Source organism: Macaca nemestrina, unplaced genomic scaffold (genome assembly GCF_043159975.1).
Source record: "Macaca nemestrina isolate mMacNem1 unplaced genomic scaffold, mMacNem.hap1 Scaffold_150, whole genome shotgun sequence".
In the NCBI taxonomy this organism is placed as follows: Eukaryota; Metazoa; Chordata; class Mammalia; order Primates; family Cercopithecidae; genus Macaca; species Macaca nemestrina.
This window is the reverse complement of record NW_027257633.1, coordinates 25,661-38,908: the sequence shown is the minus strand read 5'-3', so window position 1 is coordinate 38,908 and position 13,248 is coordinate 25,661. Positions and strand designations below refer to the sequence as shown.

The window sequence follows — 13,248 nt, the reverse complement described above, 5'->3', positions numbered from 1 at the left end:
CTCCTAGGTCACACGTTTCAGTTTCTTAGCAAGTGGCATTCTCTGCAGAAGCTGTGTCAGTCTCTGTTTGATGATGTCAGCCACAGCAGAAAGAAGCACTCCGTAGGCCCCGTGCTCAGCACCTTGGCGTGAGCTCCTGCCATCTTCTGTTCATGCTCATCACAGCTCTGTGCAGTGGGCATCCTCCTGATCCCTGTGGGAGGATGGAGGATGGAGGCGGAAGGGTGAGTGATGGCAGGATCACATGAGGGGTCTCTCCCGAGGTAGGGAGGGGAACTGGCCCAGGACCTTAGTGCCCATCGCATCCTTCTTCCTCCTCCTCTGCCTCTCTGTGACTGTTTGACTCAGGCTGCAGGGACAGACATGAGTATGTGCAGAGCCTGTGTGCACCCCTGGGAATGTGTGCTCATATTGGCAGGGAGGGATGTGAGTGTGTACAGAGCGTGTGTGCACACCCTGGCGGTGTATGCCGGCGTTGGCAGGGACAGATGTGAGCGCGTATGGAATGTGTGTGCACACCTTGGGGATGTGTGCTGGCATTGGCAGGGACAGATGTGTACAGAGCGTGTGTGCACACCTCGGGGTGTATGCTGTCGTTGGCATGGACAGACGTGAGCGTGTACAGAGCGTGTGTGCACACCTGGGGGTGTGTGCTGGTGTTGATAGGGACAGATGTGTACAGAGCGTGTGTGCACACCTGGGGGTGTGTGCTTATGATGTTTTGTAACCGGCAAATACGTGGCCTGTTGCATCGGGCGGCCCTGCGCCCATGCTGAGCCCGTCAGTGGCCCTCGGGTTGGGGTCTCCATCTGTCCAGACAGCACTCGAGTGGCTTGAGGTTTCAGATTCTTCCTCTACGGATACTTGGGCTTCCTCAGGACCAAACATCAGAACCAGCCAACTGCAAACTACAAGAACGTTCAAATGCATCTTCAGTAGGAAAAACAAAAGCAATTGGAAAAATTTTCCAACGTGACCCCGTGGTTAAGCCGTTAGATACTCCAGCCAACAGATTGAGTCACTTTAAAATTCACACCAATTAAAATGGTTGTAAGAGTTGCAGAGCTTTACCGCTAAACCTTGAAATAATTGAAGCATTCTGCTCCACTTGCTTACAAACTAGAGTTGGGGATACCTTTCAGTCCAAAGTAGCAACCTTCTAAATCCAGCTTAGATGCGAGGCTCCCACTGACACAGGAAGAGACAGTGGCCCTTGATTATTCTCCTGTGTTCAGATACTGTGTCATTTCTTTTTGTTTTTTTCTTTCTTTTTTTTTTTTTTTTTTTTGTATCCTGATCATCACTTCTGCTTTTCCAATTCAAACTAAAGGGAGTTTAGCTCTGTTTTGGAGAAGCTGTGGTTAGTAGTTTCTTTTCATGGTTTGCTTAATCTCTTAAGTCTGGTGCTTACATTACCCAAATAGACTTTTCTTTAGTACGACAGTGCCATAACCCAGGGCTTCTCCCTCCATATCTGCTCCCCAGGAGGCTCCCTAGGAATGGGCGCTGGAGATCCAGCCCCCCTCCATGTGCCATTTTCTTTGAGTCCAAGGTAGCTTTGGCTCAGAGAAGAAAAGAGGCCTCCGGGTTAGGTGCCTCTGACTGCTTGCTTGTGAAATGTTTAATGATAAGGCGACTTCCAAACTAATTTACACATTGATAGTTGTAGCTTGAAGTATCACCGCAGTCAGGAGAACAAGAAACACTCCCATAAAGTAGATAAGCAGAAAAAAGCCATAGAAGTTTAATAAAGCGCAAATAAAATGGTGTTGTAAGAATGTCCAGTGGGAAATGCTCTCAGTCCAGCCAGATCCAGCTGTGGCGTCAGTCCAGCTGTGGTGTCCTCCTGTAAAAACATTCAGCCACATGTGGCCCTGATCGCAATCACTACTCTGAATTGTGATCCAGAATGTTCTTGGGGGCCGATGCTGGGACTGTTCCAGCAGCTCAATCTGATTGGGCGTCACGGTGGTGATGTGCTTAGCGCGGCCAGCTGGGCTGAGTGGTGGCCACCCGTGCACTCGCCACGTGCAGCCGTTATTCTGGTGATGGGGTTGCATGCGCCCCGGCTTGTCCACCTGGGCTATTAAAGTACTGGGAACCCAACCGCGGGCGGTGCCTCCCGATATGGGAGCTGTCTTTTTTATCCAGGGCCCTCTGGCGCTGCAGAACCCTGCTGCCAGTCTGAGCTCACAAGGAGGTACCGGAGGGCTCTGCTGGGGCATGGAGGTCCCTGAGCAGGTGGTCGCTTATTGCTTGTGGAGTGGTCCATGGCCTGTGAGTTTATTCTCGGGGTTTGTGTGGGCGAGGTTAACCAGTTCACAGCTGGGCACTTACCCCTTACACAGGTGACACTAGTTAAAGTGGAATCTATATTAGCTCACACGGGAGTGTGTGAGGAGCTGGGAGGGTGGGGAGGCTTGGCCTTAGCACTAGGTTCCCGGGCTCCTGACGTTTCTGCGTCTTCCAGTTGAGGGGCCGTCAGAGCCGCTGTGGGTCCTGAAGACAGTGGGTGCCATATGGACCAGGGGATGCAGAAGCCTCTAGAGGCTGCGGGAGGCAAGGAGACGGTCGCTTCCCCAGAGCCAGCCCTGCCGCCACTTCGACGTTAGATGGTGGGACCTGTTTTGAACTCCAGCTTCCAGAAATGTGAGAAAATAAGTCAGAGTTTAGGGCGCTAAATTTGGGGTGATTTAGTGGAGAAATAGAAAACTAGCCCACAAATGTGCACGCATTGAAATGTGCTCTGTCCAGGTGTTCACAGTGGTGTGAGGGAGATGGCATCAGGGTTCTGGGAACTGTGCAGTTTTACTGAAGGAAGGGGGCTCGCCACGCCTTTCCTCATATAACTGAAGGTATGTATGCCTGCCACACTGCCCAGGAGACAGGGACTAGAATTCTGACTTTATTTCTTATGGGAACCAAGCCACAGTCAGAACACGGTGAGGGCCGAGACGAGCTTCCTACAGCGTGAACTGGGAAGAGGAATCGCAAGTAGTTTGTGTTTTTCTACACAGACCTGTCCTTTTCAGGTTTTGTTAAGTTTTGGAAAAAGGGAGAAGCCAGGCACACCTCGGCGAGGGACAGTGTTTCTGGAGGTGGTGCGGCTTCAGCCTGAAAATGGCCGTGTGGTTGGGAGGCTCAGAAACTGCCCTCCAAGGGCACTCATCTATTCCTTATTGCAGTAATACCTCGTTTACAGAAATCCACAGAAATGACAGTGCGGGAGGCTTCTGGTCTGGATGGGTTTGTGTGGACCGAGGTCACGGGGTGTTGTCCCAAGTGCTAATCCTGACCTGGCAGAGGCTCTGTTCCCAAATAATTATTCCACAGTTTCAGAGCCTATATCTGAGTGATAGTCTTTTAACTTTGTTGCATAAAAGGAAACAAAGTATGTCTTGAGGGTCTAAAAATCCATGTGGTAATCATGGCTGTAAACTCATACATGGGGCTTTGGGATGGAGTGAAAACCACCGTCACCTGGCGTGGACGCTGCGTGGTATTTTTAGCATGGTGGCCTGCTCTTGCCTTGAACTCTATCTGCAGTGTGAGCAACAGCTGTGCATTTGAGAAATGTGGACAGGTCAGGCTTGCTCCTCCAGGGGCCTGCAGGCATCCGGGTGAGGGGCCTGGGATGAGGCCACATCAGTGGGAAGGAGCTTGGTTGTGTCAGCAGATATGTCTGCCTCTACAGGCCCGCAAGCCAGCCAGAACCCAGTTTTCCTTTGGTCATCTAATGCCAGAAGAAACCTGTTTCTTAGAGATTTTCATAATTTATATTAATGAACCATTTGACCGTACATAAAATGTTATAAATGCATGAGGCTTTACAACTTGGCAGATGTGTAACTCACATGTCATTGTACCAAACTGTTGAAGATATTTGTTTCACTTGAAGGTTGTTAGCATTTTATGTGCAAAGCAAATGCCAGTAGCATTTTGCAGGAGTATTTTGGAATTTTAAACACAGTGGGATAGTGCTGGGTCTCTGGGATACTGGTGAGGTGGACGTGACCTCAAGCTCTTGTAGCTTGCAAGCAGGATTGCTAAATTGTCACAACTGCAGTGCTGGAAAGTCAAAGTGGATTTCTGTAAATGAGGTATTAGTGCAATAAGGAACAGGTGAGTGTCCGTGGAGGGCAGTTTCTGAGCCTCCCAGACACCCCAGGAGGAAGCGGGGGACGGGGGCAGTTACCCACCAGAACCTGGACGGTGAAGCTGGGTTTGCCGGTGGCCCTGCTTGGCAGGTCATTACATGCAATAAGAAACAGGTGAGTGCCCTTGAGAGCGGTTTCTCGGCCCCCTTCAGAACCACAAGTGGAAGACGCTCCAAGGTGGGGGGTGGGGGTTCGGTTAATCCACAGGAGCCTGGATGGTGGAGCTGGGTTTGCTGGTGGTCCTGCGTGGCAGGTCATTACATGCAATAAGGAACAGGTGACTGCCCTTGAGGGCGGTTTCTCGGCCTGCTTCAGAACTGCAAGTGGAAGACGCCCCAAAGTGAGGGGGGGGCTGGTGGTCGGTTATCCAGTGGGGCCGGATTTGCTGGTGGCCGCTGCGTGGCAGGGCACGGCGTGGAGCGATGGGAGGGGAGTGGAGTGGGAATGGAGGATGCACCCTCCACAGCTACTGCTGGGAGTTGGCTCTGGTAGCAGAAGGGGCATAGATAGAGGGATTCCCATCAGGGGCAACACGACTGGGGTCCCACGTGTGGTGGATGCCGAGGTGTGGCTATATGTAATCTCAGTCTGCACAGCCGTCCTGGTGAGTGGGTTCAGTTACCTTCCCATCTCACATTTGAGAAATCTCGGGGGCTCACATCACAGCTAGGTGGGTTGGAACTAATGTCTCCGGCAGGACGTTGGCCCCAGAGCCCAGATCTTACCCGCCCCCGCTCTTTTCAGTCCACCAAGCTTGTAGAGAGGGTTGTGTGGTGGTGGGTGGCGGCTGAGAAACCAACACAGTAGAAGGCGGGGAGGAACTAAACCAGGCAGGAGACACAGGCAGTGCTTGGGAGGTCTGCACGGGGTGTGGGTGTGGGAGACACCTCTGGGCCAGTGAACCCCGTTCTGTGCTCCTGGCTTGCCCAACCTTGGCCCTCAGCCACATGCTGCGTGCTTTAGGTGAAATCTCAGTCGCTCGTGTGGTGCGGGCATCTTTTCTCCCTGGCTTTGCCTCTCTTTAAATCACGGAGTCTCAGTGGGGATGGCGGGGCGGATGGTGGTCCATGGAATTTGCCCTCCACCTCCTCATCCTTGTCCTGTCCTGTCTGGCCTGTTACCTGAATCTGTGTCTCTTCAGAGCCTGCAAATGAGTGGAGGCCACGACAGCCTCTCGCTGACCGACCTCTCAAACTTTTATTCATCAGAATAGTGTTAAATGCCGATTCCTAGGCACCCCCATTGGACTCTACGCCTGCCTAGCATGGGTACTTTGGGGAAGGTAGAGGATTGCTGGGCTGTTCCAGGGGGGAATTTGCATTGTTGAATGTCTATTGTGTTCCTTCCAGCACTCTACTTTCCACGCACACGTGGCATTAAACCTGGAAGACCTCTGGGTGCTGTGCTGGTGAGGAAGCCCCGGCTGGACGAGGGGCTGCTGGGGCTCGGACTTGATTCCTGGGCTGGGGGCTGCGGGCTGCGGGCTTATTCTCTTCAGTGGGTCTGCTGATGGGATGCCCTGAGAAGTCCTGCTGTGCACTCAGGGGAAGGTGCAGAGACAGGCTCAGAAAAGACAGACCATGGATTTAAAAATTCCTACTGGAAAATCTTTTATGAGCAAAGTAATTTGCATCTAACTGAAGACAATCATTGCTTGAATAATTGGTTTGTTTACAAAGTTGGTCCTATGAACAGATTAAAGTTTTCATTCATGCCTTATCTATAATGTGAATAGGAGCTATTACCGCAACTTAAATTAGCTTTAAATTTCGTATCAGATTGCAGTCCAGATTACAAACGGCTGCTTGATAATCTAATTGATAAAACGGAGGAATTTAGTGCTTGGAACCCAGAGTGAAGGGAACAGAATTGCTTTGGTTTCTCAAAAGGTGTTGACTGAGTGGTGACCTGGGGTGAAGAGAAGTGGCTAGAGTCATTACACTCGAGGAGATGATCTGCCCCCGCCTTTCTCAGCTGTCTTCTGGACAAAACAAAGGGTGATAAATGGAAAAAATTCAGCACTGAGTTCGTCTATGCCCTGAGCTTCTCATACAGTCATTAATGGGCTGTATCTGTGAAGCCTCCATACAGGCACAAAGGAATTAGGCTAGAGTAAGGCGGCCGGCGACCTCTGGCGTCTGGACCGCGTGTCACTTCCTAAAGCCCTTTTGGGTGAAATGACAGTGGCAATGTCGTTGTTCGGAGGAGTGTAATCTCACGTATGAGATGCAGATTTTAAACACCAAAGTCAGGAAGCTTGGTGGGAGTGGCTGTCTTCCAAGTGGTTTTCTGTGCTGCCATGGATGAGGCGTGGATGTGTCATCTGTTGGTGAGATCCACTGGTGAAGGGGCTAAGCAAACCATGGAGGTCGGGGGTGTGAAGCTGCATCTCTTCTGGCATCCCAAGGAAATACATCTTGTAAAACTTGTGAATTTGACCCTGACCCTAACCCCAACCCTGAGTGTTGAAGTCTGGTGCAGTGTCTTGAGCCCTCTTCTGCATTGAGGGTGAGTGACTGTAAATGACCGATTCCTCAGTGGTGAAAGTTCAAATGTAGCTTCCCTGAGGAAGCCAGACCTCGGTCACCCGTATCTCCATTGTAAACACTGCGGCCCCTACGCGGGTGGCTGCAAGTTTCCAGGCCTTCCTTGGAGAAGCAGCCGTGAGGTGCTTGATGATTTGATAACATCAGCCACCTTCTGTCTTCTGTCTAATCACGGTACAAATGATTCTCCTACAAGGAAATGGATCTGGTTTCTTCCTGATCGTTGGAAGAAGCAGCCTGCCTAGGGACTCCACCGTCCTCTGCACTTTCACAGCGAAGCCTGTGTCTGTCTCCAAGGAGTGTCACGTGTGTCGTGGGAATCGCTTCCTTAATTCTTCCTGCTTTTGATAGCTCGGGTAGCTCTGCCTGTTTCACCCGGGATGAGCAGCGGGTGGTCTCTGGCTGCTGTGGGACTAGGGCTTGGGGGTGCATCATCACATCCGGTGGCCTGTCCAGGTGGGCATCATTGTCTTTTGCCTGTTGCCTGAGGCAGCTGTGATGCCATGGGGGTCATGCTTGTCAGGGCCAACCCAGTTCTTCCCGTGTACACCTCTCCTGCTGGAGTGCCTTTCCTTATGATGACTTGTTGAATTAACGTGGAGAATGCAGAGAGGCTCTGGGCCTCTCTCTCTCCCATTCTTACTCCCTGGAGCTGTGAAGCCCGAGAAGGGAGCCCATAGCCAGAGGCTCCTTTAAATTGAATTAGAATAAAGATTTGATTACATAGCTAAACACATTTGAAAAGAACTTCACAGATGAAATTCCAGATTCAACCCTTCAGGCCCAGTGGCCACGTTTCGGGGCTCAGCAGCTGTAGGTGGCTGTTGTCTTTCTGTGTTGGCTGAGCAGATTGGGGCGTTTCCAGTTCAGCAGGCAACTCTCTTGCATGGCTCTGCCTGTGGTGAGGGCACCTAGGCTGGAGAGCCTCGTGGGGATCCCTTAGGCCTCCGGCTGCAGCCAGGCTGCACGGTTCCTGTGCCCCGGGTCCTCTGCAGGCCCAGATGGATCCCACCACAGAGCCAGCACTGCTAGACTTGGGTACTGTGTGCAGACAGCAGAGGGTCACGTCCGGGCCTTGCAGGGGCTGGGGTGACTGGCCTCCTTGGCCAGGCTTCTGTTTCCGAGTCTTCAGGGGAAATGCATCCACCATCCACCATCCACACCGTGCACCAGAGGAAAACTGCAGGCTTCTCTGTGGATGGTGAATTGAGATCATGCAGAGTGACTAGGTTTGGGCTCCTGAGCAGCGTGGAACCTGATACCTTTAGGTGGAACCTGACATGCCTCCATGTGTACATGGCAAAGAGAATGCAGCATTGTCAGCTTGAATCCAGATGTGCTCCCGTTTTGAGGTGGAAGGTTCTGGGAGTATTGGCCATTGGTGATTGTGCTGCCGTGGAGGACTTTGAATGCAGGCACTGGTTTGGGATAACCCTGGTTTCCTGGTCCTGTATGTGGGCATCCCTGAATATCCCGGACTGGAGGAAGGCAGGGCAGATGGGAGGGTGACAAGAGGTGTCAGGTGTTTCCAGCTTTGGGGACTGATGCCATCAGACGGCCGAGATCAGGATGGTGGTGGCCAGGGACCAAAGCAGAGGTGCGTGGAAATGCCATGTTCCTCGGAGCATGGGGAGGACCTCTTGAACTCTATTCCTGGGCAACAGATCTTCCATTCTCAGGAATCTGTGCCATTGTAATTGAGTAGCAAATTCTGTAATTGCTCTAATTACTTACTGTTAAGTCCCCATGCCAATTACCATAAATTAGCAACAGTGATAACAGTTTGCCTGGTCAAACCTTACCAAGAAAAACCAGTGGACCTAGTTTTAGTTGCCTCCAGTTCCCTCCAAATCAGATTCCTTAGCGGCTTGTGTCCCCACACTTGCTGCAGTTCCTCCTGGGCCTGGCAGGCACATTCCAGACATTCACATCTCAGCTCAGATGCAGGCGTGCACATTATTTATAGAAAATCGCACTGCGCTGTGATCGGCTTGAGCTGACGTTCTCTAGGTGGGAGGTGGAGGTTCAAAAGTTCTAATGGGATGAAAGTAGAAATATGAATTTTAAAAATTCACGTGTTATGAACTCTGTTCAGTGATTTTCTCTGAAATGAGAGACTATTTGCAGATGAGGCAGTCAGCCTGCAGCTCTCCTTAAATCTGTCCTAGACCTCGATGCCATCCTTCGGCCTCTTCCTGGGTGTGGGGTGCTCTGCTTGAAGCAAAACCAAAGGAAAGAACGTGGTCTGCATCACTACTGCAGCCAGCTCAACGCGCACACCCACTGGGAGGGGGGTTTGATCACTTAACATTTTAAATGCATTTAACATTAAACCAGCAAGTCAGCCAGTGCTTTCTGTACGCAAGCTGCCTGGCTCATGGGAACCTGACACTTGACTTTTAGGAAGAGAGTACTTGCTTCTGTGGAGTGTCAATATTTGCCTCATTTCTTGAGACTCTGCTCAAAGTGATGAACGTGAGTAAATTAGGACCTTTTTTTTGTAAATTGGGCCACAGACCTCTCTAGGCAGAGTCAGGGGAGTAAACGGCTGTGAAAGATGCCGCCTGATGTGAGCCACGGCCAGGCACTTTGGAACCTGGGATCCCATCTCCAGCCTTTCAAAGGACACAGACGAATATAAAATGCAGATGGGAGAGTTCATAATTTGGGCATCTCTGTTCTTTTGAAATCAAAGTGCAAAGAAAAAGTTTTGCCTTGAGGTCTTAACCCATACTTGTTTTTCTCCTGAGGTTTTAAGATTTTCTTAACTGCTTTTCTCTCCCCCAATCCTTGAGGAAGTTCTATCTTCATATCTTCTTAAAAGGTATGGTTAAAAGATATGGTTAAATTCAACACTGAAATATAAAAACATGCTTTCATATTTTTCTTTAAACTGAGGTATCTGACATTGGTGAAGAACTAACTGGGAGTATTGGTTTATTTTTATTTTTTTGAGACAGTCTTGCTGCGTTGCCCAGGCTGGAATGCAGTGGCACGATCTTGGCTCACTGCAGCCTCACCTCTTGGTTCACGCCATTCTCCTGCCTCAGCCTCCTGAGTAGCTGGGATTATAAGTGCCTGCCACCATGGCTGGTTCATTTTTGTATTAGTAGAGACGGGGTTTCAACATGTTGGCCAGGCTGGTCTTGAACTCCTGACCTCAGGTGATTCGCTCACCTTGGCCTCCCAAAGTGCTGGGATTACAGGCAAGAGCCACCACACTCGGCCTGGGATATTCTTGATTATAATTGTAACATATCCCTTTAATAAAAACAAAACAGAACAACAACAACAACAAAACAACAGCTGTCTGAAAAGTCTCGAAATTAAAGAGCTCAATTGGACAGGGATTTGGACACCAGTTGAATGGCCCAGCACACCATAGTTACATGGGCCACTCGGCCTGTTAGGTCCTTAGGGTATTTGAAGTCATATGGATATTTGCATTTCTGCCTCTGGATATCGTGTTAGTATTCGGCTAGTGTTTGAGGGCCAGGCTCAGATCCGGGAAAACAAGAGCCCCTGCCCTCACGGCACTTCTCTTCCATGTGTGTGTGTCAGGAAAATAGAAAGCATAAGATTTTTTTTCAATGAGCTGGGAAGATGGAAAAACAAGCTTAAGATGTTTACTTGTTCAGAAGAAGGGAAGTGCAAGGAACACTCAGCTTTGTTGCTGCTGAAGGAGGCCCCTGGTGGAGGCTGTTTCAGAGGTGGGGTTTCTCTGAGAAAGGTGGTAAGAGCCAAATAGGATGCCCCATCTGGTTTGCCAGAGATGGGGAAAGTTAGTATCCCCAAAACAGCTTCAGCATTCTGGCAAAGCTTTGGAAAACCAGCTACGGTGTAGGACCTTGTTGGCCGCTGGGTAGAAGGAAAACATTGCTGGTCCTGAGGGCTGTACTGTTGTTCCACTGCTATAAAGAACTATCTGAGGCTGGGTAATAAGGAAAAAAATGTTTAATCGGCATACAGTTCTGTGGGTTGTACAGGCTTCTACATCTGGGGAAACTTACAGTCAGAGTGGAAGGTGAAGGGGAGGCCGGCATGTCTTCACATGGCTGGAAGGGGAGAGAGAGTGAAGGGGAAGGTGCCATGCACCTCCAAACAACCAGATCTCAGGAGAACGATCATGAGGACAGCACTTGGGGGATTATGCTAAACCATTAGAAACCACCCCCATGAGTCAATCACCTCCCACCAGGGCTCACCTCCAACATAGGGTTAGAGTTCAGCATGAGATTTGGGTGGGGACACACAGCCACACCATGTCAGGCTTCCCATTCTTCTCCTGCACGTGCTTCGCAAATGGTTCTGTCATTGGTTTTTGTTTCTGTTGATACATAATATACGTACATATTTTCAGAGTGCATGTGATACCTTGATTCACCCCTATATTGACGAAATCTGTGTACTTGGGATGTCTTTCACTTTAGTTTCTTTTCCTTGTGCTGGTTATGTTAAGTTATTCTCTCCTAGCTGTTTTGAAATACACAGTAGATGACCCACTGCCATCCCCCTGCTGATTTATCAATAGTAGGTCTCGTGTTCCCATTAGGCTGTGTGTTTGTGCACATTACCAGCCTCTGCCCATCCTACTTATGAGTGGGCTCTGCTGGGCCCTGTTGACCACCTACTTTTGGCCTCCATGAGATCTGCTCTCAGCTCCTGCTTATGAGTGAGAACATGCGCCGTTTCCTTGCTTGACTCGTTTGCTTAACGTAATGTCCTCCAACTCCATCCATGCTGCCGCGGATGACAGGGCTCTCCGCTGTGTGGTGGAGTATTGCTCCTGTGTGTGTTCGGGCCACGTTCCCTTCATCCCCTGTTGACGGGCACTCAGGTGATTCTAGACCTTGGCTACTGTGGATGGAAGCTGAGAGCAGTCACTGGCTTTATACTCGGGGGACGTGAGCCACTTTGATGTTCTCAAGCAGCCTATCCCCAAAGCCCTCCGTAGAATGCCGCATTCGTTTGTACTCATGGCTTCTTCCACTAGGATGAACAGCTGGGAAGGGGCTTTGAGTGAATGCTTGGGTTTCTGTCTTTAATTGGTACCCAGCTACACTGGCCAAGTAGAGGTCCCAGTGACCCTGGACACTACGTCACATAAGGTCCAAAGATGCAGTTAGGTTCTTTTTTTAACTTAAAAAAAAAAAATGCTTTTGACCTGGGTAAGCTATGGCATCATCAGTTAGAGTTTTTCATATTGGAAAGGTGTATATTTTATTTTCTAAGAAGGAAAGAAATCCTGTTAAATACTCTAACCACAGATTAAATCATGTCAAGGAAAGAGGTACTATTTTGGGGGAAAATTACCCCTTCATGTCAAAGATCAAGGAGATGACTTACATTGTTTAATTGAGTTAATTATGAAATCTTAAGTGGTTTTAAGAAGATGAGCTGTGGATCCTACAAGACATGAGACTGATACTGATTTAATGTTAGTCAGCCCTGACAGAATGTGGCTAATATTTAAAGCTTGCTCCAGTATTGCTTGATAGATTGTAAGTTAATGTAAAGATCTGTTTGAGGCTTTTATTTTACAAAATATTATTGAGAAAAAGTTTGACAGCCAAGGAACGGCCTTCAACCAATTTCTTCCTAATTTCTATCACCAGAAAATTTTGTCCTGTTAATTCCAGAATTTACTTTTGGAAAGTTCCCGTAAGGAGAGCAGAGGTATTGGTGGTTGAAAGGTGACTTGAATTTAGGTGAAGATCGTTAAATATTTCATAGTCATGTTTGTCTTGGTGGTTTTAGCAATTTTATATTAAACTTAGAACTGTGAGTCAAACCAAATCTGTTCTTTTGCTTTTGTGATACTCCTTTGTATGACTATACTGGTAAAGAATGATAAAATGTGTATTGGGTATTTTTTCTGTGTAGATATTAGGATTTTTAGGGGAACAAATTAATCATTCTTCTAATATACACTGTGCTGTGTGTTGGGTCCTTTGTATATTAGTTGAATCACTCTAATGAGGACCACTTGAAAGTCTGTTTCTATAGCAGATGTTTTATATGTTGACTTGTGTTATGCAAAATCCTTCATCCTCTAAGAAGACTAAGCAATGGGTTGGAGGAGAGATTTAATCACCCATTAGGTCTATTCCGAATGCCCAGAATTGAATGCAAGTACTAATTTTGTTTTTGAAGTGGTGTGTGTGTGTATGGGTGTGTGTGGTGAACTCCTTTTTAGGTCATGGGAGGGAGGTAAAGCGAAGATGAGATTTGCTGATGAACATTTGTGCATATGCTAGTGGAGAAGTCATATGACTTGACTGCACCTGCGTACTCTGATTTTGGTTTCGTTAGTGTCCGTAGCCACAAGCCTCAACTGCCTCTGGGACCCACCCTGAGGGGCTGTGGTGAGGGTTATTACAGAGTCGTGCGTCTTAGTGAAGGGCACAAACGGCCTTGTGGGCCTACTTTGGCTTTGTTTGAACGTCTAGATTGTTAAACTAAGTTTAACATTTTGAGGATTATAAATTGTGATTCTTGTCTAAGAAGAGGTTTCTGTTGTCTCTGAAGACAGGAGCCCCAATACA

General features: G+C 48.8%; 1 long non-coding RNA gene across 1 annotated transcript in view; it reads left to right on the top strand.

Moving 5' to 3' along the window:
• The first annotated feature begins 468 nt into the window (after positions 1–468).
• LOC139361299 (uncharacterized) overlaps positions 469–13,248 on the top strand; it is a 29,952-nt gene continuing 17,172 nt past the window's right edge. Inside the window, exon 1 of the long non-coding RNA XR_011618843.1 lies at positions 469–2,649. This is a non-coding gene — a long non-coding RNA (uncharacterized lncRNA). The remainder of the gene's footprint in view (positions 2,650–13,248) is intronic.